This window comes from Triticum urartu, chromosome 3 (genome assembly GCF_003073215.2).
Source record: "Triticum urartu cultivar G1812 chromosome 3, Tu2.1, whole genome shotgun sequence".
Classification (NCBI taxonomy): domain Eukaryota; kingdom Viridiplantae; phylum Streptophyta; class Magnoliopsida; order Poales; family Poaceae; genus Triticum; species Triticum urartu.
Window position 1 is genome coordinate 453,615,027 of NC_053024.1, and position 5,727 is coordinate 453,620,753.

Genomic DNA, 5,727 nt, shown 5'->3' on the forward strand with positions numbered 1-5,727 from the left:
TTGATAGATCTGTTTTTTTCTCTCCAAAATTTTGAACAATTCTTGGAAAAAATGTGAACGATTTTCCTTAAAATATTTGAATAATGTTTGAAAATTATGAATAAATTTTGAAATTTGAACAAAATTTTAAACCTAGGGAATTATTGAAATGGTGATTTATTTGAAATTCCAAACATTTATTGAATTTATATATATATGATGAATTTTTATGAATATACATTAACCTTTTTTTTACTAGTTGAGCCATATAAAAATAAAAAATTAACATGTTTTGATATACACTGAACAATATTTAAATACACGGTGAACAGTTTTTAATATATATTTAACATTTTTATAATATATCTTTACCTACTAATAAAGCACATATAGCGTCTGGTCGTACGTCGCCGCCGTTTTTGCAGAAAAGTCCCTATAGTTTTTCGTATTCAACCCGCACCTCCTTTTTTAAGTGAAAAAACGTTTCGTTCGACAACTTTGCAAATAAATCCCTATACTCAACCCGCGGACCAGGACGGGCTCTCCTCTCTCTCCCTCGCCTCCCGATTCCAGCCGCAAGGAGGCGCCCACCCCGACGCTCATCCGGTGCCGCGCCGGCCGACGCTGGCGAGCGCAGAACCCTGCACCACCGTTAAGCCTCAGATCCTCCTCTCCTCCGCGCGCCCGAGCTCCTCGCTGTGCGCCGCCCGGGAGGGCTCGCCGCTCGACCAGAGCCTCCGCCAATCGGTCGTCGTTGTACTTGCCGGCGACCTCGCCGTCCCCTCTGCGCCGCCGTCCATCTCAACTGAAGGTTAACGTGGCTCGACTGGGCCTAGCTGGGGCGGCTGGGTATCTCCTGTTCGAACAGAGAGAGAGAGATAGATAAGAGAGAGCACGGGATGGAGGAAGGGGAAAACGAGAGGAAGGAGAGGAAGGAAGGGTGGCGCCTGTGAAGCTGGTTCTGGCAGGGCTCGCCGACGTCGAGGTGGCGAGGCGAGGCAGGGATCGAGCGCTGGCTCTCCCGATCCCGATCCGGAGGGGATCGAGGCTGGGCGTGGGCGGCCGTGGCTGAGGGCCGCCTCTCCCTTGTCCCTTTCTCTCCATCTTCCAATCTCCTCTGTTATGAAGTTCTAATAGTACATCAACACAAGCAACTCTTTTCAGATTAATTAAGGAATCAATCTCCCATGGTGGATGCTTGATGCAGCAGAGGGGGCCAGCTACGGCAGGACATGAGGTCTTTGGCTCCAAGTTCAGCGTGAGGAAGAGGAATAAACTAAATACAGATGACAAATACTGCAAGTCGTGAATTTTTACAATATCTAACAAATTGCATAAACATCTATTCATGTATCCGTAGGCCAAATACTGCAGGCCCGAATGAGACAACTTCCAGCCTTCACAGACTACCAACACAGCTGCTGCTTCAGCTGATGTAGTGATTCGTTTTACTGATATTTATATATTTACTTGTCATCTAATCTACTTCAGACTTAGTGGTTCTAACATTTACAGTGTTTCCTTTCATCATATACCATCACTCTGCAGTTATGCAGAAAGCCAAACACCTTTTTTTCAAGAACAAAAGCCAAACACCTTGAATAGTGTTGGCACGCCACAAACTGTTTGAGATTTTCCTTTTTGCTTCTGGTTTGGAAATACCTCTTAGAGGCATTAGGTGTTTCTGTGATACTACACTACACTGTGAGACTCCTACAAAGACGAATTTTATTTCAGTTTCGTAATCTACAAGACACAACTTCTAGCATGCTATGAGTATCTATCCAAACTGCTATGCTTAAAGCACCACCAAGAACTATTGCGTTCTGTGGTTCATTACTTCAATCTGCTATGCCTATGTGGATGATTACTTCAGTCATAACGAACCATTAGAGGATGTAGTACAAAAGCGTGTAGAATATGCAATGTAAGTGCTTTTGTTTTACTAATAATGTAAGTGCATTTCTATTGGCAGCAGACTAAAATCTTACAAACAAACTCCTTTCTTTAATTTTCTTTGCATGCAAACAGTACCAATGCTCACATTAGATACTTGAAATGATTTTAGAAGTACATCCGAATATGACCTAAGAAGATATGTCTATCACCAAACAGTGTTGTGTACATTGTAAGGACAGGTTATGGAAGCAACAAAAGAAAGAGTGCATTTGACTTTCATACCACATGAGCATGAATTCGCTCTGTCACTTTGTTTCCTCCAAGATCATAAATACATATTGACTCATTGCTGTTTCCAACAACAAGTTCACGGCCATCTTTTGAAAACTTTATTTAAAAGATTCCAAAGGAGGATTCATCATCAGCAGCAGAAAAATTCAAACCCTCATGAATGTCCTGCAATATGATAAATAAAATAAATACTTGTAAGGAAAACAAGATATTGTGAAAAAAACTGGTCAAAATAATTGGTATAAGCATTATTTTTTTGCCAAGATAAAGCACATTCATTTGGTAATCATGCAAATGGCAGGCAAGATGTGTTGAGTTTCTTCTTCATTTACATTGGTAAAATGATACCAGAAAGGCATAAATTGAGAAATGCCTTCGAACATTAAGTTTTAGCTATCCAAAGTACTACAGAAAGTACGGAATATGGTACAATTTAACAAAAAATACTTTTCATCAAACAATTTCCCTCAGTGCAACTCGACGGCTAGCTGTTTGAAAAGGGAGGGACAGATGTTATGTGGGGCCAGACCTACAAGTGGGCCACGGCTGTAACTTAAGGGGTAAGTATGTTCACGTTTTCTATTGCTACAATACAATTTCAATCATCCAACTCCATACCAGTGCTCTGGAATGATTTTTTATGGATTTTACAACTTCAGCAGGTTGAGCATTTTTCTGAAACTTCTATGCACAGGGAAGACTAGCCTTATTCTGAAACTGTGAGGAGCAAGTGAATTAAACTGTACTGAAACATGATCATCTCTCTGTACAGAGGTGAATCTAAATCCGGCCATCTCCCTGCACAGACGTATAGTAGAACTTTCTTTCTTTCTCTCATCTACCCGCAGCTCAAGGCCAGCAGCAGCAAGCCACGAAGGCAAGCAGCAGCGGCAAACAAAACAACCAGCAGCAGCAAGCCGCAAAGCAAGCAGCCAGCAGCGGCAACAACAGCAAACAGCAAAGCAAGCCAGTAGCGAACAATAGCAGCAAGCAGCCAGCAGCAGGCAGAGACGACTCCTCACCTTGTTGTTCATGGCGGCCTGGTCGGACGGATCAGGGAGGCGAGAGGACGGATGGCAGGGAGTTCCGGACGACGTCAATGGCGGTCAGTGGTCGAGGAAGAAGTAGGAGGGACCCGCGGCTTCGAGTCCGTTGTCCAGACGCAGAGCCCGTCACGGTCCCTATAGTTGCTCGGGGAGGAGGATGACCGCCGCGGCGTCGCAACGGCGGCTGATGGAACCGAGAAAGGCAGCCTTGGTTCAAGAGGTTCTTGCACGCCGGCGCCGGGAATCACCATTAATGGGATGGCAGGAGCAACAATGGAGCTAGGGAAACTACCGAGGAGCAAAAACTCACCGGAGAAACGAGGTGGTTCACGGCGGTGTCTAGCAGGCGTGCATGCCGGAGCCGGAGGCGTGGACGTCGATCCGGACCGACGGCTGGCGGATCCCGCTGGTCCCTGCGGCTGGCGTTGCAACGGCGAGCTTGACGAGAGAGGGGATCCAGGGAGGGAGGAAAAGAATGAGGAGTGAGGTAGCGGAGGGGGGAGGAGAAAGATCAAGAGACAGCCGGGCAGGAGGCGGGCGCGTGTCCCTTGCGGTGCTGGACTGATCCAGACCCACTGGTCAGTGGCAAAGGAGGAGTTGAAAGAAAATCAAAATAAAGTTTCCTAGAGTTTTCGGAGAGTATTTGACTGCCCATTTTTGAATTCGAATTCAAATCTGCCCCAACTTTGAATTTGAACTACAAATAGGTGATATAAAATTCCAATGCTCATGAAATGTTTACTAGACATATGACCTCCATTTATAAGTTTTCATGAACTTTGAATAAGGGAATCATCACCGAACAAATATATTGCAGTTCTGCCGTTTTCTTGAATTTGAACAAAAGCACCTGATTCAAATACCATAACTAATTCAAAAAAATCAGGATATAAGATATGGGTGAAATATGACATGTAGGAGCTAAGATAACATCCAGGTTAAAAATTTCGGTGACTAGGCATGTACTCATTCAATTAGGATCAGATTTGAGCATAAAGGCATCTCCAACGACAACCTGCAAAATTTCTTCCGCATCCGTCGGCAGACAGGGGAGACCAGTCCGCGGACACAGATGCCGAAGGCCGACATCCAACGCTAACCGCATACATCCGACCAACAATACGAACCAACTTCACGAAATTCAATTAAGCCGAGCGGATTTCACTCAAATTCGAATATAATTTACATAAACGGGCGATATTTGGACCGTTCTACTAAAAAAATATTAAAAACACTAAACCCTATATCAGATGAGCACCTCCTAAGCTTGGCCGCCCTGTCCTGCCGCACCGCCGTCGGCATACGTGCCATCGGCGGCGGCGGCGTCGTCGTGACTGATGCTCGCGGAGGAACTACTCCGCCTCCTGTTGCGCGATGTGAAGGGTCGCCTTGGCCACTACCGAAGGCGCTGGCGGCCCCCTGCCGGCAGCCTTGCCCCTGCCGGTGTTGGCGGAGCAGTCGCTAAGCGACCACTCCTCGCCGATTTTAGCAAGCTCGCTGTCAACATGGCGGTGGCGCCTGGCGGCTGTCTTTGTGGTGGTGATGGAGTGGTCGAGTGCCCACGCCGCGGTGAAATCTGTGTCATTACTGACCCATCCTGGCGCCACGTTCGTCTTGACAAGCGCAGGGTGGCGACCGACATTGCGCCGGTTGTACCTCGCCTGCTGTCGCGCCGCGCACTCGACCTCGGACACCATGGCTTGAGAGTCGGAGGCACCGCCGTAACCACCGCCTCTCAGGTAGTGGAGGATGTGGCCACTCGCCTTGGAGGATGTAATTTGATTAAGCTTTCGAAAAAGATTGCCAATGAGAGAAAATTCCAAGGTTTAGAAAATAATAATCATCTTTCAATTCTCGGTCAGGGAATCTGTCACAACAATTAACCTAATGAACCTCAGGTCCTTCTCTCACACACTACATATGTTTCACATTAAGTATGGACAATTAGTACACCTTTATGGGTGTATAGCACCTGAAATAGTGGAAGTTGGAATAAAACTATGGAGGTTACAAACCAGATAATGCATACATTTCTTACCCATTTGCAAAGATGGTTTGGCTTAAATTATATTTATTTTTTCATGTTGGATAAATCATCACATCTGTGTTTTAGGCCATTATTATTCGGTAGGAGTATCATTGAGTTTTTCTTCTCCCGTTGCAACGCACGGACATGTTTACTAGTGCTAACTAATTTTTAAATACAAATTGAACATTCTTGTGATATGCGTTGAACCGTAGTTAAATTTACATTGAAAATTTTGGTGATATATGCTGAATAATAACGTTTTCTGGAATTCAGATCTAAATTTTAATTTGAGCACAAGTATTTGAAAACGGAAAAGGAAAAGAAACAATAAAGGAAAGAGAATAAAAGAAACAGAGAAAACAGCGACGTCTACGTGTGCCAGCCCAACTCGGAGGGCCTGCAGCAAAGCCCGGACGTTTGGACGCCCCATTAATAGGATCCACCACGGGGACCTCCTATACAGCGCTGCCGGCGCCGGTTGCT

The 5,727-nt window shown here is 45.3% G+C and overlaps 1 long non-coding RNA gene across 3 annotated transcripts; it reads right to left on the reverse strand.

The window, feature by feature from the left end:
• Nucleotides 1-395: 395 nt before the first annotated feature.
• Nucleotides 396-3,887, reverse strand: LOC125544301. Of its 3 annotated transcripts, none has more exons than XR_007299374.1 (4): nucleotides 3,526-3,887; nucleotides 3,192-3,438; nucleotides 2,161-2,334; nucleotides 396-1,096 (listed from the first exon to the last, which is right to left on the reverse strand). It is a non-coding gene; the product is annotated as an uncharacterized LOC125544301 (long non-coding RNA). The 3 variants fall into 3 exon arrangements; XR_007299373.1 differs by having other exon boundaries at nucleotides 396-1,109; nucleotides 3,526-3,885; XR_007299372.1 differs by having other exon boundaries at nucleotides 419-2,334; nucleotides 3,526-3,873.
• Between the last annotated feature and the right edge of the window lie 1,840 nt (nucleotides 3,888-5,727).